This window comes from Topomyia yanbarensis, chromosome 2 (genome assembly GCF_030247195.1).
Source record: "Topomyia yanbarensis strain Yona2022 chromosome 2, ASM3024719v1, whole genome shotgun sequence".
Lineage (NCBI taxonomy): Eukaryota > Metazoa > Arthropoda > Insecta > Diptera > Culicidae > Topomyia > Topomyia yanbarensis.
This window is the reverse complement of record NC_080671.1, coordinates 294,239,418-294,264,669: the sequence shown is the minus strand read 5'-3', so window position 1 is coordinate 294,264,669 and position 25,252 is coordinate 294,239,418.

The following is a 25,252-nucleotide window of genomic DNA, read 5'->3' as shown; positions in this document are numbered from 1 at the left end:
GATTCCAGAAGTTGTTGTTGTTCAATAAGCCCTTTGAACTCAATCTTGGCCTGCATCAATTCTTGACATGATTCACAGCACGGTAATAGATACGAGTTGATGTCCACCCTCTTGTCCTTCTTCCGCAGTGATCCCCTCGGAATAGTCACTCCAATGCAAGCGGCGTGGAATTTTCTTGGGCAACCTATACACGTCCACATAACTGTATCGGCGGAAGTGTCGAAAGTGCAAATTTCGCAACTCATTATGATTGATGTACACACACGAAAAGCTGAATTAATAAAAAACTAAATGAAATATCGCGCACGGCACCTGGATCGAACGATAAAAGCGTGCGAACTTGACGACGACTTGTTGTGAAGTCAATGATCAAGCATAAGTATCCGATAAAAAATCTAATTTGTATTCCGTATTCCTAGTTTTGAGATAGTTGTAATTTCTACTCTTTGTTAAAACTATTGTCCCCCATCTTGTAAATAGAATTGTATCCCTAGTTTTAAAACATCTGTGAAATTTTTCATAAATATTTGTTCCCCCTTTTGTGTACCAAACTATATTGTTAGTTTTAAGATAACTGTAAATATTTCCTAAAAAACTATTACTATTGAATTCCTTGTTTTAAAATTTTTCATAAAAAAAATCTTTTGCCCTCTCTCTTATATATAGAATTTTTTTTTTAAATTATTCAGATCAACTTTATTCCAATAGAATCAATTTCAATTGTCAATTTCAAATACTTCCAGCGATTGTTTTTGTTAATGCATACTCTCTGCGACTCATTCCAACCAAAAGTTCCTCTACTCAGAAGTAACCAAAATTTGTTGGATAGCTCGATATGAGGTTTGGCCAAGTGGTTATCTTCGTTCAATATTGGCACTACACCATTCCAATTTGTCTCGATCAACGTCCCAGTTCAACTGCTGGGAAATAAGCCAGAATCCCGACTTTTTCAGAATTTTGGCTCAAGTGATAACTGATTCAGGCTCCATTTCCGAATAGATTTGGCAGGGATGTCCTTAATTTGCTCTCAGTCCATTTGGTAACCCTAAGTAATACCATCATAAACCTAAAAGCTTAGAATATAACTTTGTCGAAAATGCAATAAAGCGTGCAACACGCCAGAAATAACAGATATGCCATAACCGGGAACTTTCCCTTATTATTTTATTTAATACTATCGATTCCGCTTACAGGCAGCAAAAAATCAAGAGCCCTTCAAATCTGGCTGTTTACGACGATAACATCTGAACATTAAGGCTAACTTACGTTGCTAGTTGCATCAGTCATTTTACAACAATTTGAAAGAAACCTGTAAATTTTCATTGAATCTGATGTAGTAAAACGTGTCGTTCAAATATATCTAACAAAAAGCATCTTTCAAATATAACATCGCGATATGAACATTACATTTCCATATCGTAATTAGAAAAAAAAAGAATCGGAAAAAACAGGGAGAGGTAGGGAATGGGCTCGAACCGGCCAATTACCACCAACCATTTGTTTACTGCGTAGCGCGTTTTCGAACCATACCGCACCAACAGAACGTCAATTGGTTGAAATATAACATACATGAACTTCTTCTGAGTGCCATCAATCATAAGTTCACCGAGTTACGACTAGTAATTTTAGGGGAATTGCGAATAAAACCGAGCCCCTGCGACTTTCTCCATAAATAATTTTTTTCTTCATTTTATTATGACAGGTTATTATTTGTACGATTACAGCATTTGAAGACAAATTAAACTTTCATTAGTACGTCAAATGTCACAAAAAAACAAAACAAATGACAGCAATGTTAATCATGCGGATGTTAGATTTTGCTGGTGGATGTTATGGTTTTAACCAAATTAAAGCTTTTCAAAACGTCATTTTTGAGTACGCATTAAATCTGCCTTTTGTATCATCAACTGTGCGCATTGAAGACGGGTTTGAACCATTTTATATTTTTGTTGGGTTTTGGAATAATGTTCGCTGTTGGGATAAAACCGACACGCTGTTTAGATGGTTATGTATATTTGTGATCCATTACGAATGACTGGGGGAATCTTTGTGATAGTTCAATTCGACTATTATCACACTATACCAAAAGCAGAAATGCACAGGAAGGCTTTTATTGTGTGTATTGCTTATCAGTCCCTTTTGAATTAAAAAAATAAATTTTTGTTTTGTTTGGTCTCTAGGATTATCCTGGATAAACTTTATCACAGTGAGACGTTGATCTTTTGTATACATCGTTGGGTCGTTGCTGATCAGAATCCCGAAAAGTCAAAACCGGAAGTAGGTAGCTTTACCGCGTGAATGAATGTTAACAGCAAAGAATGTACAACGTATGCAACTCTTCTCTTAATATAAAATGACATTGAAGGTTGCAATTATGTTCGGAAGGATTATTTGGAAACATCCATACCATGAAAAAATCATATAGGCTAAAGTGCCTATTTTCACCACACTAAGCAGGGCGTCTCAGTAATTAATTAATTTCTTTGCCTACAATCAATGGAATGCGTAAAAATTGACATCAACAGCTTTGCTTCGTTCTTAAGAACCAAGATAATAACACAAAGGTGCTGAAAACAGTGCAATTCTCGTGTTTGAGCGCAACGAAAACTCGAATCGAGTGCCGCTATTGCTGCGCTACCATTTGACTCTATGCGTTGGACAAAGATGGCAAACATTGCTCTAACCAACGCCTTCAAATAGGTAGCGTGATAATAGAAACATGCTGAAAATGGGCTCGTCAGCTCAGGATGAAATACTCTTGCTTATAACACTAAACTTTTGCACTCTCTTCCTTTTACTACGTGATGAAGCTACAATATGCACATATTTGTATCACACATACTTATATATACATCACACTTACTTTCACTTTGACGCACACGTGCATATTACATTTTCAATAATAAAGTGTAGCGAAAATTATTTTTTATTAAATTAATTTTTTGAGGACCTCACAAAATAAGTCTTGCCAAGAACCTTCCAAAAAGTATTCTACACAAAAAATATAATTTTATTGGTTTTGTGACAACTCAGAAAAAAGGTATCTAAAGCTTTTGGTGTCGGTTTTAATCATACTTCTCCTACAGGTTAAACCATTTAAAATTTTATCAGCCAGAAAATTACTATGAGATGTTGTTCCTCTGTCATAATAATAATTTTATAATGAGAGGTTGGTTAACTTGATTGCAATATCAGCCAGGGTATTCAGATAAATTCAATTTTCTTCAACGATATAGACACTGTAGGTATACAGAATAACTTTTGAACCAGAAGTCGTAGCCTATTACTTTTCTTGGAAAAGTTGTACAATGTAATAGTATCTGCCAGAGTTAGCATTGTACATTTTTTGGAACACATAGGAAACTGTTTACACGAATTTAAATATTGTTGATTGTTTATCCATGTTAAATCATTTACAAACTAAACCATTTGTGCCAAAATATAATGCAGCATATCAAATCAAAATTTTGCATTTAGCGGTTTCACTGAATATGAAAATTTGTGCCACCCTAGTAGTCATATGTTTGTTAAACATGTATGTGAAAATAGTGAAAACTGACGAAGCTACGGCATTTCGTCGCTGTTGTGCTATCTTATGACAAACGTCATTTTGGGGTAAACTGAGTTAGATATGCCACATTACTTTGAAAAATCTCTACAAAGTGGCGTTTTCAGAACTTTGAAATTCTACTTGGTTACTTAGATATTGCGAGAAACGTCATGAGAAATTGTGAGTTTTTTGCTTAAAATCACTGTATCTAGGGATTTGCTCAAGTTATATTGAAGTTTTAGATGTTTTTATGCGTGAAAATGTCTGAGGAACACAATGACATAAACATTTTCAAAAGAAAATTATACGAGTTGTGAGAAAAACACGGTTTTAGTTTTAAATTGGAAATAAAGGATATTTGGCAACACTGTAACTAAAAATAACTATTTTTTCTAGATGCCCTGACTCATTCCCTTCAAAATGCAATTCACCGATTGTTTTTAGCCCATATGAACGCAAAGATATGAATAAAAGTTAAAAATTGATGATTTTTTTCTATGGAAAATTTTTCATGCACGATTATGACACGTTATACAAATTTTGTCATCAATACACGCCTATGACACGTGTGAGTGCGACTTTTGTTTACATTCATAGTAAAAACTCGCAACATAGTCAAGCGATCTTCGTAATATTTGAGAGATTGATGAAGAATAGATAGAAGCATTAATTGTCTTCTTTGGAATGTTTATACCATTTATAAGTTTCAAGATATTCAATCTCAAACTTTAAAAATCGTTTTTCTCGAAATGTGCTAAATGGCGCTTGTCATAAGATAGCACAACAGCGACGATTTATCTTGAAATGTATCCAGTGAAAATGTAATCGTGCACAGAGCATTCGCACGATTGATTTGTTCAGAAATATTTCCTAAATTATGACCGAAGGGTTTGGCATACAAAGATGAATAACTTTTATAAGCATAAAACATTATTTGCATCCTAATTAAAAATTCCAACGTATAGGACGAACTTGTTGGAGTATACCATATATCAAACGTAGTTAATGTAATCGTGCGTGCAAACGCGAAAAAGGCGGGAGCGGACTTGGTCGGCGCAATGTCAGAACCACTACAACGAATTCTTTAGACTATGCAACATTCCGTTTTAGAAAAGGACAAGGGCCGTTGATTTTGATACCTAGGACCATTTAAAAATCTGATGAAAAAACACACTGAATTACCACTCATCTGCTTTCGAATAAGATAACGATCATACAAATAAATATGCAAAAAGCTGCGTATTACTGCAAAAAGCTCATCAAACCGAATTTCTAGTGTTCTCTTGGTTTGTCATGGACTAACTTTATCACAATGAGACAATGATCTTTTGTATACCCCGGTAGATCGTTGATGAGTCCGAAAAATGAAGTTTGTTTATGCCGATGAGACACAGTGAAGCCGAAACTTGTCTTGGCTTAGCAGGCCTATGCGAAAGCACTATGCTATATTTCACCCCTATACCATTGACACACATGTGATTTCCTTACAATGATTCTCATACCACGTTGTACTCGTACAGCGGCGGCGTGACACACATGTTTTGTTACCGCTGTATTATATTTTTCAGCTCGCAATCAAAGCAAACTTGCATTTTCTCTGATCATAGTAAACAAACCAAATTTTATATCGAACAGTGAGCACAAGTCCAAACGTTCTGAATAGGGTAAACACTCCCTACCTCATCTTATTTTCTGATGAAAATTCTAAATAAGGGAAAACAACAAAACTGTTTCACAGAATAATCCATTTATATAGTAAAATAAATTCATTACAGTTTTATTAATGTTGCAGCAATCGTCAAATTTGTCGAACATGCGATGCAAGTTTTGTGAAAATATAACTCTTGATTTTTTTCCGATTTCTTATCTTGAAATTAATGGTGAGACAAAATTATTTATTACTACTAGCTTTATTATTTCAAGACACACCAACACTTTTCACCAAATTATAATTTATCGTATTATAATAACTTTGAATTATAATATTTCTTCACACTGAATGAATACTGACTGAATGTTAAATTCGGTATAAATTTCGAAACACCTAAATTTGAAAGAGAAATGGACAATTTTCCTAAACTTGGACTTGGTTTCTCCCGAGTATTTCTAACCAAAAATTCAAATTATTTACCATCTGACACTCCACATCCAACGGAAAAAGTATTTTCTATCAACTAGAAGTAAAGTGATAGGAGTTTTCATTATCCTAATCTGCATCATTTTGAGCCAAAATTTTTTTTATGGTGAAGCCAAACTGAAAAGCTTGCAACTACATAAATTATTTGTATTAAATTTGAATTTCTTCATGTCTTTAAATTGAAAAAATTGTTATTCCTTCAAAAATAATTATTTTACCAAAACCGACAAGGATAGCAATGAAAACGTAAGGTTTTACCGAAGACTACATATTAAGAATACTGATATCTCTTTTCTTCCCCTATACAAACGAGAAGCGACAGAGATTACATCACCTCTATTGGAGGAAGGTAGGAAGCTTAATGTAAAAGTGTATATGAGTAAAGCCATGTCAAGTGATCCTCGAATTTTTCGCAAAATCACCGATCTTCATGAGGTATATTTTATTGTATAGGGATTATGGTGATTAGCTTTTGGTATAAATATTTCGTTACAATTTCTTTTTCTCTTCAAGATATTAACCCTTAAACTTTATTGCAAGATAAAATTGAAAATTTTATATCTCAAAAACTACTGAAGATAATTCAATGAATTTTTGCACACTCATGCAATGATATTTGCACTATCTTATAAAAATGTTTTTACTTTATAATTGTGTGAATAACGGTACTTTGCATCTATTTAAAATTTTCAATTGTATTTTTTCTTGTGTTCTTCACGCTAAAATTTTTTAAAACGTTTGTCAAATTATGCGGAAATCTTTCACCTTTAATAATCTGTATTGATATTTTTTCATTTTTGTTCCTATAGAGAGTTATGGAGGATTTTGTAACAATGCGCTCTTTCAACGCACGGCCCACTTTGATGCAACCCGCGAGAACGTTCATATTGGCAACGTCGCAACGTCCTAATGCGCATCGCTTTGAAGGAGCGTATCTCATGTTCAAAAATGGCATCTCTGAAGTTAAAGCAAAAAGACAAGCTTTTCTTTATGGATAATTGATAGTGATGTTTTCTGTATAATTTACTTGCTCTTTAGCGTTATTATATTGTTCAGGAGTTATCTGTCACTCAATACCTCGGACAACCGCACTCGGATGTTGCCAGCCGATGAGCAAAGTTGAGCAGAGGGCATGTTTTAAGCTGCGTTGACATATTTTTTGCAAATTGACATACTTCACCACGTTTTATTTCCAGTTGGTTCTGTCTGAGAGGTAGCACGGTATATTGCGAATCTTTTCTTAAATCCACATAGCGACTTTTCAGCCATGCGCCATCGGGTCGTGCGTTAAATTACGCGCTCATTTTGTTTTTGTTTTTGTTTTTGTTTCGATCGCACTTGGGTGTTTCCCATATAGAGACAACTCGCGAAATGATAAAGACAATACGAAATAGACAATATTTGCTCAAAAAAACATTCGATTGTTTTATGTTATAAATATGGGTCGATCACACGAATGATGTATTCCGTAAAAAAAAATTTATAAATATGATCGTCGTATCTTATTTTTGTGGCATCCATGTGGAGTGATAAATTTAAAAATTATATTGGTCAACACAAATGTAGCATATGTCGTAATGGGCGCAAAAAATACAACGAAAATATATGTGGGCATGAATAAAACACAATTTTCGTTAAATTTTCAATTTTACATCCCATGTTTATAGTAAATGGTTAACGCGTTTAAAATATAGAAAAATTTAACGTTTAATTTTTCTTCTTATTGTGTTTGCCAAAGTAATGGAACTGTAATATTCGATGACTGAACAGGTACATGCGGAAAACTATAACGATGATTTTAAAATAAAGATCGTTGATGATTAAATGAAATTCGACAAAAATAAATAATATCTTACCAGAACTTGGAGAACCACCAATTAACAGAATTAACAGAAGCAATAGTGATAAAAAAAACCCCAACATCGATGCGATTGAACAACAGATTTTATGTAAACTTTTTTCAAAAGACACATCGTTGTTTAAAAGTAATATCACTCGCGAAAATAAAAAACGTGAAATAAAATGCTGTTGGCATAAGATTTTCAATTTTCATATATTAATGTTGCAGACTAAAAATGAATTTGGATATAACGTAGATGTATTTTGACCAACAGAAGTGTTTTTAAAGATGTTAATTGTTAGTAACATTAAATTATAATAATAATAAATATATTAAACAACTATAATTTTTGTTGTGCACCTCGGTCAAAAAAATTTAACGCATCTCAAAATAAACGGAAAAAATGACCTTCGATAATTCGTATTGAAAAGTTTGCCTTTTTGCGCTAACCGAGAGATGTGGTTTCTTATAGTAATGCGATGCGCACTTCCCATGCGATGCGCATTCTGTGGTTGCGACGTGCGACGTTGCCAATATGAACGTTCTCGCGGGTTGCATCAAAGTGGGCCGTGCGTTGAAAGAGCGCACTGTTACAAAATCCTCCATAACTCTCGATAGGAACAAAAATGACAAATTATCAATACAGATTATTGAAGGTGAAAGATTGCCGCATAATTTGACATACGTTTTGAAAATTTTTAGCGTGAAGAACACAAGAAAAAATACAATTGAAAATTTAAAATAGATTCAAAGTACCGTTATTCACACAATTATAGAGTAAAAACATTTTTACAAGATATTGCAAATATCATTTCATAAGTGTACAAAAATTCATTGAATTATCTTCAGTAGTTTTTGAGATATAAAATTAACAATTTTATCATGCAATAAAGTTTAAGGGTTAATATCTTAAAGAAAAAAAGGAATTTTAACGAAATATTTATACCAAAAGCTATTCACCATAATCCCTATACAATAAAATATACCTCATGAAGATCGGTGATTTTGCGAAAAATTCGAGGAACACTTGACATGGCTTTACTCATATGTGTGTGTGCATCACTATGGGAAGTACCACCTTTACCCGCAAGTGGCGTTGCTGTTACTGTCTCCAGATTCTGGACAGAGTTTCCAGTCTTATTGATAAGCAGTCTTCGATTTTACGTAAACTTTTCCGGATCGTATAGTATTCAACAAAGAAATTTTCAAAATATTGCGAATAGATCGGGCGGCCGGAATTACCTGAATTTATTAGAAAATCGGCGATGAAAAGATTCTTTTGTGAACATTTATATTTTAATTTTTTTTCCAACGCTGTTCAAGGGTAATATTTGTAAAGGATGTTTGTGATGTTCAATTCACTATTTTTTTAAAAAAATATTGTTCGGAATCCGCCATTTGTATAGCAAAATATATTATAATAATTAAAATGGAAGGAATTAATTCTGATAATTTTTTGTTGAAATTTTCAGAAAACATGAAAAATTAGTGAAAAACGTAATTACGAAATAAAACTGATATGAGTATTTTTAACGCAATCCTAAAATTGAGGAGACTGTAATGACATTACGAAGAAGTTATCAATAAACAAGTATTTGAGCAATTTTAAGTATAATTTGAAATTTCTTTGCATTTTCCTTAAAATAATATAACTTTCTGATACAATACGAAAACAGCTTCCAAAATATTTTGATTTTTTTTCGACAAAATTAATTAGCGTAAAAATACGCCCTTTCTGTAAGCTGTGTACAGCTAGCAAACTAAAAAAAATGTTTTAAATATGATTGCAAATAAAAACAATAGTTTTAATTACAATTGCATTATATGCGTATGTGCGGGCGTAGGTACTCGCGATCGCGTGAATCATCGCGAAGGGCTCGAGTATTTGTACGTTAACGTGTTCGATCGCGTGTGCCTTTGTATGTCACGTGTGCTAACGTGTATGTAACTTTGCGTGTATAACTTCTATTTTATAACCGTGTGCCTTTGGCATATTCGCGTGTGCTCTTGAATAATCGCGCGCGGACTGTGTATTCAATACTTTATTTTTGGTCTACGGCTCAGATGTTGTAAGAAAATGAGATCTTCCATATTACTAGAGTTCCCGGACATGTCGCCATGGAACGTGTTGTCTAGTGGATATGAGCTTTATTTTTTTGATTGGTCCTACTGACTGTATGAACCTAAGTTATTAGGATAGAGGGTAATGGTTTCCGGACGTGATCGCGACGGACGTTTGTAGGTTCGCGTTTGAAACTTCGTAAGTGCTAAACGTTCAACACCCCGGGTGTTATCAAGTTTGCATGATCGCGGGCGTAGGTGTGCGTTGTGAATCGCGAAGAGCTTAAGCGTTCGTATGTTAACGTGTTTGTCGCGTAGGCTCGCGTGCATGTGACTTCGCGTGTACAAAACTGGTTTTTGTAACCGTGTGGCCATTCCTATGTATGCGTGCGTTTTCGGATGGTCATGCGGACTTTCATTCTGATAGCTGATAGTTTTTGGTGTACAATTCACATTCTGACAGGGAGAATTCGCCAAGTAACGTGGTGTCCAGTGGATACGAGAGCTATCTTTTTTTAATTGGTCCAATTGAAGGCATGGACCTAGTCTGCTGATATCAAGGATAAAAACATCCGGAAGTGATCAATTCATGATCGTGCGAGCGCGAGAGGGATATTGACTAAATGGTGACATATTGTTTTCTTTATTTTTAATAAACAAAAAGATAAGGGTAGTCTGATAACTATTTCTGTATATTTCATGTAAAAAGGGGTCGTCAAGCGTAAATTTGAATTTAAAAAAAATCTTTTTTTTTTATTTTTGCATATTTGCAGCTTTATGAATTCAGGTTGGAGAACGGAGAACAGTGAGTCTAGTTAAGTGCGGTATGCAAACTAGGCTCGATGGCGGATCCAAGACATAGTGTCTTGATCATATACATTTGGAACAACATCAGATGTTGTTTCAAACTGTTCTCAACTCCTTTTCGACAGCTCTCACAACACCACCCACGTTACGGCTTGGTAACGCCAAATTGGTGTCGAGGGGGTCAATTAAGGTTGTCTGACGTATTCTTGATGGTCACATCATTAGCTTCTGCACTAGAATCATCAGACAGTCTTAGTTGATTATAGAATTAGGGTTTTTTTTATAAAATATTTATATTATATATTATTTTTGCTTCAGGTAGATAGTCGAGCTGAGAAATAAGTTTCTAAATGGGTTCTACTAATGTTATACAATTCAGCGCATTCGCCGGAAGGTTAAGTATGGAAGATCTTTTGAGTAAGTGAATTTTATCATTAATGATGCATATATACTTAAATACACTAAATACGCGTCGATTCTTCCTTCCGGAAAGGAATCGAAAGTTTTACTGTAATGTTAAAATCCAATGGATACAAAACATTACATTAAGGCGGGGCTGGTGGATGGAACGATGACCTCGGAACATGTCTGGCGCTGTACACGAAATGGGTCATCGAGCTAACAACCACCTAAATCCATGAACCAAGCTATTTGAACGAATATATTTAAATACATGCAAACATATTTTTTCTGTAAATCACTACCAGCTAGTGGGAGATAGGATGATTAACACACAAAAAATTGCATCTTTAAGAACACAGCCTTGTTCGTCTGCTAGAGCCCATCAAACATATTTTCATATTAGGCTGACAAAATCGGGGGCTAATCAAATCGGGTCTTCAATGTATTATAATAGATAGGCAGTATTTGAAGAAATTTCCTGTGGACGAGTGTAGAGCGACTTTGTTTCTACTAACTTGGAATCAGCGTCGTAGCCAGTAATTCGGTTTGGTGGGGGGATTGGTGAAAAATCAACTTACTGTCCAAATACAATAATTCCGGAACTGTTATTTTTTAAGTTTTAAAATGAAGGAAAAAAATAGTTTTCAACAAATTGTAACAGAGTTCGTGTCTTCAGCGAAATTGTTGAGATTATCGTTTAAAACAACTTTATTGAAGGCATGAATACTACGCGTAAGGAGTACATCGAGCAACAAAATGATATTTACGAAATGTTTTTTTTTATTTCAATTATAAGGTCATTCGCCTCTTCGGGTTAGAAAAATCTCATAAGAAAAATTTCTAACCCTATGTGCGGGGTCAGGACTCGAACCCAGGTGCGCTGCGTACAAGGCAATCGATTTACCAACTACGCTACGCCCACCACACGAAAAGTTCTTAATTCTATTTCTTTTTATAAAATAACTTTCTATTGTGAGCTTTACAATCTCAAACTTTGGGCAAATGTAAATTTTATTGTTTGTAAACAGTAAAAAAAGATTTATCATAAACAGTACAATCATAATAATTTATTTTTAAGGTATATACAAATAGCCTAACATATTTTGATATCCTGAAAACATGGAGCCTTCATGTCTTCAACAAAGTGGTTTATAATAGCAGTCTCGAAGATTTTGCTGAAGACATTAATTCTCGAACTGAATTTATTTGAAAAGTAAATTCTCCCTAAATACTTTTTGAAGAATATAATGCCAACATTATTTTATCAGATAATGTGCTGTTTAACGTTTGTAAAATTCATCGAAGATACTAAGCCTCCGAAATTGACGGTTTCGAAATTATCTTGACATTAAATTACTGTTTTCGAACATTTATTTTACATATTCATGTAATTAGTAATGTAACAAAAACCAATCACTAACAAAAAACGATCAGAACCTGCTAGAGTCGAACGGAAAACGCTATTTTTCATAAATGTGCCTCTACTTTCGGAAACTCGACGTATTCCCAAAATATAAACATTTTCAGCAAATGTTGAAAGTTATTTTTCGGTGATCATAGACATTAAACCAATTCCAACTTCGCGTCCGTTATCAATGTACTGATCAGATAATTATTATTGTAGTATTGAATTAAATTAACCAGCATAAATACATTTGCCTCTTCAACCCAATTAATTTTTTTGAGTTGCGGGAGGGAATGGTGGGTCGATGGGGTTAACCCCCAAAGCCTCCTCTTGACTACGTCGTTGCTTGTAGTAATTTATATCGCTTTTCATTTTCTGAGATATGTTTCAGATCGATCCGATGGTTATTTGCGAATTTGCAGTCAGAAGGTTCGCGCAAATGAAATTTTTTGCATCGATAAGTGATCAAGTTCCATCCAGACAACTTGGAAGTGTTCGGTAATTATTTCTAGCGGTTGTAGATAGAAAAATGAAATACAAAACTCGTTTTATCGAAATAATGTATAGCGTATTTAAATGGATTGTTACTATATTGAACAATAAATAGGCGCCAACAAGCCATAACTTTTAAAGTATTCAAAATAGATATTTGATATCTTCAGTAAAGTTATTCGCAAAAGTAAAAGCTAAAAATTTGCTGTAGGTATCATTTCAATACTATCACTTCCCAGAAAATTTATAAAAATATCTCACTTTTAGGGTGATTAATCAGCAAACAATACCAAAAGAAAGGGCATATTGTATTCATTAAATTCTCCGAAGATACTATTGACTTAAAATTAGCCGTTTTGACGTTAATAATAGATTGCATGTTTTTGGACTTATTTCTGGCTATGGAAAATGATAAAAATCTTTCGTCCGTATTTAATGTTTAATATCTCTTTTGATGATAGTCCGATTTCATCAATCTATAACTTGTTCGAAATGTATTCGTATAAGCCGTCTAAATATATATATATGAAATGTTCATTTTTGTCGTCAATTTTGGCAGATACTTTTAAAAAAAACTACAAAAAACACCATTTATTGCACTTTCAAACATTCATATCTTGGAAACTAACCATCAGAATCAAAAACTATTTAACAGCGTTCTGTCTGGGCAATAGGCCTTTCATTTAAGATTGGTTTGGATAAGATCGGTTCTGCCATTTCTGAGAAACACGAATGAGAGTTTTTCCGTTACATACGCACACACAGACACACACACATATTGTCCCAAATCGTCGAGGTGAGTCGATTGGTATATAAGGCTCGGCCCTCGGGCCTCGGAAAAATCTTGAAAATTTGAAAATTTGAGCGAATTCTACACATTTCTTTTATAAGAAATGTAAAAATATACTTAGTTGCTAAATTGGATAATATCTTCTCACAAACTGAGTTTTTATTGGATTCTGAGAGGATTATGACTTTCATTGGTTTAGTTTTCGATAAAAACACACTGGGAAAAAAATTCAGTTTGGAAAAGGAAATTTTTTTCCAAATAACTCTTTTTCCTTGAAAGTGCCCAACTTCAATTGTTGACGGTAGATGGGGAACATAATCACCTATCTTGAGCAAAATTTCATCCAAATCAAAAATAGGGTTTTTTTTAGTAAATCGACTTTAAATTTTTAAAATCGTTTTTTCCAGTGTAGGAGTCGATGAAGAAGTTTTTCAATGTTTTTCTCAAAAGACAGTCTAGAACATTTTCGAAAAACCAAAGTATGCAAAGTGGCTTTTTGTGACAAAGTCTTCATGTACAGAAAGTTTCATTAAAATCTGAGAGGGTGCTGTCAACTCCGAATACAATTTAGCGCGAAATTCATCCATAAAGAACGTAATTGCATTTGTTCAAGATGGCGCTAGTATCGATCAGCCTCTAAACAACTCAAGGTTCTGCTCAAAACATTACGTGCTCATGTGAAAGGAAAGTGCTTGTCATCAATGAAAGCGCGTATGATATTTCGCGTGAGTTAACAATATAATAATTTAAGGTGCTGTTGAAGTAGATAACCGAAAAAAACATGATCGAAAAATAGAAGGAAAAGGATTTATTAGTTATTGATTTTTAAATAATCTGCAGTATTCATACTCTTCAATTAAAAGTAGAACCTCAGATTTTCTAGGCGTGTATATTGTTTTATTTCACCTCGAATATAGTGAACTATCGTACCCTCACAGTTTAAAAACATCGAAAAAGTGTCTCCGTTTTATTCGATGGAGCTTGAAAAATATTTAGCCACGCATAAAATCATTATTGACAAAATGATGCCAAGTGTTTACCTTTCCAGAAGTGCTTGTTACTGAAAAGATATACTATAATGTACAAAAGTTTGGATCAAATTGCTTTACACAAAGTTCTAAAACAATTCGCAAAAAAAAGTTATTTTTTCGCGCTGAAACCCTAACAACCCCCCCCCCCCCCCCCTAAGAATCGCCCGCAACTTCTACAAAACAAAACGTGGTGCAGCCAGCTCCACCAACTTTCCTGTACCGCCAACTAGCTTTCGTATATGAATGTTAAAATATATATGGGAGAATATTTTCAGCCTGAAAAATCGGAACATATATGATGTTTGTTGAACCACAACCATAATAAACCACCAATTGAAATCCAACCATCAGTGCTTAATCACATTACTTTTAAAAAATATGCGATCTTTTAAAAGCATCATATGTTGATTACAAAAGGCTTTGTAAAATCGGGCTAATAGCTGACAAATCTGGGTTCGGAAAAATGGACGTCGGACAAAATCAGGTGCTATCTCCACTATAGTATTATTTCATAAAAGTTATTAAAAAAAATACTCTGGAACTTTGAAAACTTTTAATTATTTCTCAATAGCGCACATAGCTATGCACATTTGCTTGAAAACCAAAATTTTTCTTTACTTATATAAACTCTTTGGTCTTAAATTTGATTATTAGACAATCGAAGCATATATAATTCCACTTAAAAAATGTAAAGAGGACGTTATGGGTTTCACTTATCAAAACGGTTTGACAAAAAAAATTCTATAGGTCAAACATAAATGCATGTACCATAGGAAGAATTTTTTCACCATATAATGCATATTTTTCAAGACAAACTTTTTTTATTCAATTAACCGGATGATTCGATTATCAAAAACGACATCTTTCTGAACTCTACGAGTAATCGAATCTGGCCGGAACTATTTATATCTGATCAGTTCAAAAAACGAAGGAAACTTTTTTCAAACGTCAAATTAATGGAAAGTAAAAGCTCTAGAGTTCAGTTCTAGAGTTGGTTGTATTTTGAGGCAGTACAACGGATGGGTGCCATGGTACCGAATTCAACTTTCTTGTTCGAGAACATCATGATGCTTGCGTGATACCACCGTGATTCTGGGTGACACACATATGATTTCATAGTGTACAGTGGTTTTTGGTATCACATGTGTGTCATAAGTATAAAAGGACTGGTTTTACCAACGAATTTTCACCCTAGTGAGAAATTTTGGTGTTTACCAAATTTTCCTCCTTAGGGTGAAATATAGCATAGTGCTTTCGCATAGGCCTGCTAAACCAACTTAAGAAGATACGGAGAACCCATGTAATCTCCATAGGTATTACTAAGCTGACCAACTCTGACGAAAAAATCCGTTCACCTCGCGGACTGTGTGCCTGACCGTGGTGAACGATCGCGCTTCGTTGCGGAATGGTGTACGGATTTTTTCTTAAGAGTTGGTCAGCTTAGGTATTACGGATGTTAGATTTTGTTAGTAGGGAAGGAAATGGGATGTGGGTTTGAGTGATTTTATATATTCAACAAAATAAATAATGAAAATTGTTATAAATCGGATTGATCTCACCAAATTTATTAGGGCGATGACACCACCAACAGACTACTTTCTCCGAGTATTCCGCTTAGCTGGGCTACCACAGCAATGAAAAACTTCAGATGTAGTTGACGAAGAAGGCATCGGTGAGGACCCGGGTGACGATTCTGACTGCAAATCGGTAACAAACCGATACGAATACTGATATTTCCACTAAACTGACTTAACTATTTTGCACACTCGAACAAGAAAGTTTTACAGTTTTGAACGGTTCATTTCTTCAGTATAAAAATTCTAAACTTTCAGTATCAAAAACTATTTTTCAATCCACCAAATGAAGTCAAATAAACTTATATGAATAAAAGTTAATAATTTGTGGTTTTTTTTCCATGGCAAATTGTCCATGCACGATTATGATACGCCAGACAAATTTTATCATCAAACCACACCTATGGCACGTGTAAGCGCGACTTTTATTTACATTTATAGTGTAAACTCGCAACATAGTCAACCGATCTTCGTAATATTTGAGAGATTAATACAGAGTAGTTAGAAGCATAAATTGTCTTCTTTGAATTGTGTATACTTCTTATAAGTTTCAAGATATTCAATCTCACACTTTTAAAATCGTTTTTCTCGAAATGTGCTGTTTGCGCCCAGACCGTTGGTGGCTGAACTCCCAATAAATTGAATTATAAATTTGAAGTAAATTAAAAAATACATTCAAACTAAAATTAGTTGTGTCAAAAATCTAACTTTATTGTTAACTGAATAAGGGGGTATTTTTTTATTATGATTCTGACAACTACGTGGTCCCCTCATCTAAACTAAATTTGGCTAATTGCTCTCAAATTTTCTTGTACAACTAATCTGAGTTGATCGATTTAAAAAAAACTCCATTTTTAAATAGTTCAGCATGTCAATTTGATTTAACAGTAATCCAACCAAAGTAGGTAATCATTATTATTTCAGTCCTGAACACGAACCCGCCATACTTTAAATGCTTACCACAATACACTCATTCAACATCAGACACGATGCGATAGCGTGAAAGTGCCGTAGAATCAAATGCCGTAATTAGGTACGCGACTATGATGAGAGAAACAGCTCCAGGGGTCTTCTAGAGTCAACCTATTTTGTTTCACTGCGCTGATGCATGCTTTTTTGCTTCTCCGCAACCAAACAACCAGCCACCAGCATTGAACAAACCGTTATTAACATAAAAAGCCAATCAATTACATAAGCCCAGTGAAATTTGCATAAATAATGCATAATTAACTATAGAAGAAATGGTTTAGGTGCCATATTTGAGAATGGAAATGTCTCGTAGCCCGACAATGCGCCTCGTATCTACTGATTTCGCGATGATGAAGATGTTTCGTTATCAGAAGTTATTTAATAAGCGGCATAACTGCAAAGCAGCCTACTAGCATACATACACAGTTTTTTTTTCAACAATGAAGTTTTCAGTATCTTTTTTTTTTTTTTTATTCAAATCGTTTATTTGATAAGGCACGTTGCGTTAGCTTAAAGGTGCCAATTTTGTTTTGTTTTACATTTTAAATTGCTTAAAACTAGGGGATTACATATTGATTTTTTTTAAATGAAACTAATGCGATTTTATAGCTATCTTATATATCTACACAAGGGGATAATATTGTTTTCGTAAGATTAGGGGGGTCATTTAGTTTTTGTGGCAATATGGTTTGACATTTTTATCAGTGAGATTATTGGAGCAAATAATGTTTAATTAAGGGGGACAATTTTTTACGACTAACTTAAAACTAGGCATAACTAGAGGGCATGATTGAATTTTGTAAAGATTCGTAATTATAGTTATTTTTGTGGGTAGTAGAGTCAGGCAATTTCAACGAGATTATATAATATAATAGTTAAAACTAGAAGAGACAAGAAGAGCTAAATGCTTCGTGATGATATTGGGGGGGGGGGTAGGGGTGTTACTTCTGGGTATAAGAGTCAGGGGAGGGAGGGTAGACAAAGATGGCAGGGAGAGAAAATTATTTCAGTTTCAGGCATCGTGAGATCAACGGATGGATTACAAACTCGGGTGGCCTTCATCAGGGGAATCATGTACTGGGACGCCGGGTGGTCCTCCTCAAGATGGCAGGGGTTTTTCCAGACGATTTCGTAGTACGGCTCAGATGTGGATCGGCTACATTTCGAGTTAAGCGTGTTATGTTCGTACCGTAGGTCCCGTGTTTGTTGGCTCATTCGATACAGATGGTTTGATACAGGTGGAAGAGCGTTCTGAGAATGATAAGGAGATAACAAGGGGCAGTTAGACTTGTATATTGATGGTTTTCACAAAGGTGTATATAAGGGACATATAGAGAACATCGCGGCTTGCCAGCACATCTCGAACCGGGACGTTGGTTGGTCTTCCTCGGGCCCGCAGGGTATCCATTAGCCGAGACCTAGCGGAACTGTACTCGGTGCACGCCCAGACAATGTGCTCGATGTCGTGATAGCCGTCGCCACAAGCGCAGATACCACTATCCACGAGCCCAATACGCCGGAGATGTGCATCCAGCGTGTAATGGTTTGCCATGAGTCGGGACATCACACGAATGAAGTCACGACCCACATCCATCCCCTTGAACCAAGGTTTCGTCGATACCTTAGGGATTATCGAATGTAGCCACCTTCCCAGCTCTCCACTGCTCCACGAAGTTTGCCAACTTTCGAGGGTTCTCTGATGAGTAATACTGAAAAATTCGCTGAAGCAAATTGGTCTTTCGTAAACGTCTCCTTCTAAGGCACCCACCTTAGCTAAGGAGTCTGCCTTCTCATTGCCCGGAATGGAGCAATGAGAAGGGACCCATACCAAGGTAATCTGGAAAGAGTTGTCAGATAAAGCACTCAGTAGCTCCCGTATTTTCCCCAAAAAATACGAGGAGTGCTTGCCTTGTTTCATCGAGCGAATAGCGTCAATGGAACTGAGGCTATCCGAAACGATGAAGTAATGGTCTGCGGGTAATGTTTCAATGACTCCAAGGGTATACTGAATGGCAGCTAGTTCTGCGGCGTAAACTGAAGCAGGGTCACTGAGTTTGTAGGAGGCGGTGAACTTTTGATTGAAAATACCGAAGCCAGTGGATCCTTCGAGGTTTGATCCGTCAGTATAAAACATCTTAGAACAGTCGACTTCTCGGAATTTATTATAAAAAATGTTTGGAACCACTTGTGGGCGTATGTGGTCCGGAATTCCACTAATCTCGTCTTTCATGGATGTGTCGAAGAAAACAGTAGATTCAGAAGTATTTATGAAATGCACACGTTTGGGATTGTAAGAAGAAGGGTTAATATTCTGCGCCATGTAGTCAAAGTACAGGGACATGAAACGGGTCTGAGAATTGAGCTCAACAAGCCTTTCGAAATTTTCAATCACGACCGGGTTCAAGATATCGCATCGAATGAGCAATCGATATGAGAGTTCCCAAAATCGATTTTTCAACGGGAGAACGCCCGACAGCACTTCGAGACTCATCGTATGGGTCGACTGCATGCACCCTAAGGCGATACGCAAACAACGATACTGAATTCTTTCGAGTTTGATGAAATGTATGTTCGCGGCGGAGCGAAAGCAGAAGCATCCGTATTCCATTACCGACAGTATCGTTGTTTGATACAACCTAATTAGGTCTCCTGGGTGGGCACCCCACCATGTTCCGGTTATTGTACGAAGAAAGTTGATCCTTTGTTGGCATTTCTGTTTCAGATACCGAATATGGCATCCCCAAGTACCTTTCGAGTCGAACCAGACCCCTAGATATTTTACTGTGAAGACCTGAGCGATAGTTTGACCCATTAATAGAAGCTGTACTTGTGCTGGTTCACGCTTCCTTGAAAATACAACTAGCTCAGTTTTCTCCGTGGAGAATTCGATACCCAGCTTAATAGCCCAAGCAGACAAATTGTCCAGGGTATTCTGTAATGGTCCTTGTAGATCGACAGCTTTGGGTCCCGTAACAGACACCACGCCATCGTCTGCAAGTTGCCTTAACGTGCAGGAATTGTCAAGACATTCATCAATGTCGTTGACATAGAAATTGTATAAAAGGGGGCTTAGACATGAGCCCTGGGGAAGGCCCATGTAGCTAAATCGTGATGTCGATAAGTCACCATGCGAAAAATGCATGTGCTTTTCCGACAACAAGTTTAGTAAAAAGTTGTTTAAAGTCGCTGAAAGACCATGCTGGTGCAGCTTCTCTGAAAGAATGTTGATCGAAACTGAATCAAAAGCCCCCTTAATATCTAGGAACACTGATGCCATCTGCTCTTTGCTAGCATAGGCCATTTGAATTTCAGTTGAGAGCAACGCAAGACAATCGTTCGTCCCTTTGCCTTTGCGAAAGCCAAATTGTGTATCTGACAGTAAGCCATTTGCTTCGACCCAATTGTCGAGGCGGGATAGGATCATTTTCTCGAACAACTTCCGGATACAGGATAGCATTGCGATCGGACGGTACGAATTGTGGTCGGAGGCTGGTTTTCCTGGTTTTTGGATGGCGATGACCTTCACTTGTCTCCAATCGAGTGGGACAATGTTAGCCTCGAGAAACTTATTAAATAAGTTCAACAAGCGTCTCTTGGCAGAGTCAGGCAGATTCTTCAACAAGTTGAATTTGATTCTGTCTGGCCCCGGAGCTTTATTGTTACACGACAAGAGAGCAAGTGAGAACTCCACCATCGAAAAAGGTGTTTCGTTCGCGCTATCGTGAGGAGACGCGGCGCGGTAAATCTTCTGTGCCGGGGCGGAATCCGGACAAACCTTCTTGGCGAAATCGAATATCCAACGGTTTGAATATTCCACGCTCTCATTAGTACTGTTTCGATTTCGCATACGTCGGGCTGTTCCCCAAAGAGTGCTCATCGATGTTTCCCTCGTTAATCCGTCGACGAACCGGCGCCAATAATCGCGTTTTTTGGCTTTCATCAAACTCTTCATTCGCTTGTCTAACATCGCGTACTGTAGAAAACTAGCGGGTAACCCGTCGTTCCGGAAGGTCTTAAACGCGGCGGCCTTCTCTGCGTACACGTCTGAGCACTCTTTATCCCACCAGGGATTGGGAGAACGTTTTTGTATGTTCGCGCCGGGTACTGGCCTAGTCTGAGCTTGATTCGCGCTGTCGAGAATCAAGCCAGCCAAAAAGCTGTACTCTTCCTCCGGAGGAAGTTCTTGGGTAGATTCGATGTTGTCGGATATCGCGGCAGCATAGCTCTTCCAATCGATATTTCGTGTGAGGTCATACGAAATATTGATTGATTTCAATGGCCTTGAACCGTTATTGATTGAGACTACAATCGGCAGATGGTCGCTGCCGTGGGGATCAGGAATTACCTTCCACGTGCAATTTAACCGCAGCGATGTTGAGCAAAGGGACAAGTCTAAGGCGCTCGGGCGCGCTGGAGGAGCAGGAATCCGTGTCATTTCACCCGTGTTTAAAATTGTCAAATTGAAGTTATCGCAAAGATCCTGAATTAAGGAAGACCGGTTATCATCATAGAGGCAACCCCATGCTGTACCGTGAGAGTTAAAGTCTCCTAAAACTAGTCGCGGTGCTGGCAGGGATTCTAAGATGTCTTGTAGCCGTTGGTGCCCAACCGCGGTGTTGGGTGGAATATATATGGAAGCTATGCAAAGGCTTTTTCCTTTGGTTGTTACTTGACAAGCGACAACTTCAATACCTGTTATCGAGGGAAGGTTAATTCTGTAGAAGGAATAGCACTTTTTGATCCCCAAAAGCACTCCTCCATAGGGGGTGTCTCGATCCAGGCGAATAATATTAAAGTCGTGGAAGTTGAGTTCTATGTCGGAAGTTAACCAAGTTTCACATAATGCAAATGCATCGCAACTCAAATTATTTATTAAAATTTTGAAGGAATCGATTTTCGGGATGATACTTCTGCAATTCCACTGTAGAACAGTGATCAAATCCGTGACCTCGTTCGATGAGTTAGCCATCGAAGGATACAATCGCTGAGAGGAGGGGCCATTTAGCAGTCAACTGCTTCAAAAATGTTCTCACTGTAGGGAGAAAAGCTAACATAAGACTTTTAATAGGATCAGTAATATTGAAAGTTTTTATTATCCAGTCCACTATGTCCGAGAGTTTTATAATTCCAGTGCTGTGATTACTCTCGAACTGAAACAAAGGAACACTTGGGATTTTTGATGTTCCTGGAAGTGCTGGGAACTCCTTCTCTGAGCTTAATCCTCCGAGACCAGGAGCTAATTGCTTCGGTTTGGTTGCAACACTTCCAATAGATGTGACTTTCGGAGCCCCCTCAAGGGACACCTTCTGGCCTTTACAAGGAACTTTACGAGAGGAAGTGTTCCTCCTCTTCCGATAAATTCTAGGCACCCTAGTAGATGTTCCCTCTTGTGGGTTACCAGCCTCGCCCTCGTCAGGAGGCAAGTGAGTATAGATGTTTGCTGAGGATGGTGGCGTAGCATTCTTTAACATTTCTGCGAAAGAATGTTTGGATCGTCCCGCAAGGGAACGTTTCAGTTTATCCCCGCGTAGTTTGTACGCGGGACATGCCGAGATATCATGCAGACTCTCCGCACAGTAAGGACACTTTTCGGCTTGCCTACTGCACGAATCATCTAGATGATTCTCCCCGCATTTTCCACAGCGGGCCTTGTTGCTACAATGGGTGGCTGTGTGACCCAGTTGTTTACACTTTGTGCAATTCATGACCCGCGGCACAAACAGACGCACAGGCAGACGAACCTTGTGCAAGAGGACGAAATTTGGCAAAGCGGTACCAGCGAAGGTCACCCGATAAGAGTTTGATTGGGGGTACGTTTTTGAACCATCCCCCGCAACTACTACTGAGTGCAAACGTTTGCACTCAAGTATTTTAACTGGCTGAAGTAAGCGGTCTCTGAATCGGCCAACCCCGTACTTCAGCAGATCCTCGCACGTCAAACTCTCATCGGTTACGACGCCTTCGGATTGTACTCTTACAGCCGGAATATACACGTTATAATCCCGCGTAAAGTGCTCACAGCAAGCAATATCGTTTGCCTGCTTTGAGTTGGCTAGCAACACCCTTATCTTGTCCGAGCGGACCTTTGAAATTTCGGTCACAGCCGAGAACCGTTCCGTCAGGTCTCTAGAAATCTGAAGAAGATTCAGTGATTTAGTCTTGGGCCGAAAGAAGACCACAAATGGACCAGTTGAGAGTTCTGGATAGCATTTGGGCCGGGGGGGAGCCTTAGAAGTTGAACCCGATTCAACTTCCATTTGACCATCCGGAGAGGGAACCATAGAAAACGTCAACGCACGGGGTCAGCGCCCGCGCAGACGGAAGAAAGCAATAAATGTGTTACAAAAGACAAAAACCACTTAGCTTTAAACTGGTGTCCAACGACGAACCGATCCAGCTTATACAGCTGGCTATTGTTTAATCCTCACACGCGAACAAAAGACTGAGGACCGAACCGAACTGGCAAAATAACCTTGAATGCGGATTAAAACTATTCTTTATCGCCTCACACAGCACTACGGACTAGAAAAAACAACCTCTGTCTCGATGGAGAGCTCGAAAACGAATGGATTTCAGTATCTTTATTTGTTTTTTTTAATGCGCTTTTTTAATACGGCATTTACGAAATATTTCCGCGGTTGGTATTTTTATTTTGTTTTGTTTATAGAGAATTTCGCCTCTTTTCGAGTTAGAAAATTTTCTAATCCGATGTGGGGGTTCAGGAATCGAACCCAAGTGAGCTGCGTACAAGGCAATCGACTTACCAACTACATTATGATCGCCCCGTTGTATTTTTTATTTACTATCGTTATAATTAGTCAATTCAAGGTTTTCATTGTCATTGTCATTTCTCAGCCCACACCCTGGCAGACTTTCATCCGATGAGGACCTACAAAGCCTAACTGTTCGTATGTGCTAGTCCGTATAGCACACCAGTTTCTTCCACAAGCAGGCGCCGGCTGTTAACCAGTCCCACAAGTTTCAGATACATTACATAGAGGACAGTTGGAGACAGAAAATGAAGAGATAGTAAAGAGATTTTGGTTTGCTAAAACGAGACAAGAAAAGCAAATAATTGTGATCAGTAGTTTTTTTTTAACGGTCAGATAGAATCAATCGACTGTTAAGTAAATTAGAGATCGCAGTCAGCCGTGATGTCCGCGAATTTCATACATACATACAAACTATTTGGCGCAAGTTCAGAGTGTGTAACGTCGTGTCATCTAGTCTGTCATCCTATGGAAAATCAATCATCGCCTTGGGGTCAACGTCATATTGGCAAATTTTGCATTGAATCCGCTTCTGTCTCTTCCTAATGTCCTTTTTGTCTCCTAGGTTCGAAGCATATCAATCGACTATTAATTGAAACGGTAAACATACTAGCAGTATTAGTCCTTACTCGCGAATCCTTTTCATTCAACTGTGCTGTTTCTTCTCTATCTTATAACATAACTCGATTATCCCTGTTCTAGTCAATATACATATTCATTACATTATGGACCAGGCGAACCCTTAATTTTTCTATTATTATTATCCTGAGTAGCTATACCAGTGAAGGTATTTTAGGATTTCGCAAAAAGAATCTCTGCCAATAAAGACGTAAGAAATATTTATCCACCATTAACCATAAAGTTTGCTCGAACCGAATGTCCGCCTGGGTCGACTCGAATAGACCACACCGACCCGAAAGGGTTGCTTATCATTTCCGAGAGCCGGTGTGCTTGGTCGAGTTTAGTAATCGTAAGAACAAGTCCTGAATAACTAACTATCTCTTAGGTGCCAGTCCTGCACTCTTTTCCTGAACTAGCCTCATACTCACGATCAAAAGAGTCGACAACTAGTAGGATCCACATGTCCCCCACCCAAGCGAATTGATCAACTTGCAAGTAGGAGCACATATCTACCAACCAGCCAAGAAGACTTCCGAATCAATAAGAATGGACCATGCCAGTCGAAGGCCACAGGCCCAGCGCCATCTCGTACAGTGTCATTATCATTTCTCAAGATGAGAACCTACAAAGCCTAACTGTTCGTATGTGCTAGTCCGTATAGATTTTGGTTTGCTGAAACGAAACAAGAAAAGCAAAACAATTGTGATTAGTATCTTAGCTATAATAAATAAATAAACAATTTCTCCTCTGTTGTCGGTTTCCCTGTTCGCAGTCCTCCCTCCTGTTCCTGATCTGTTTGGGCC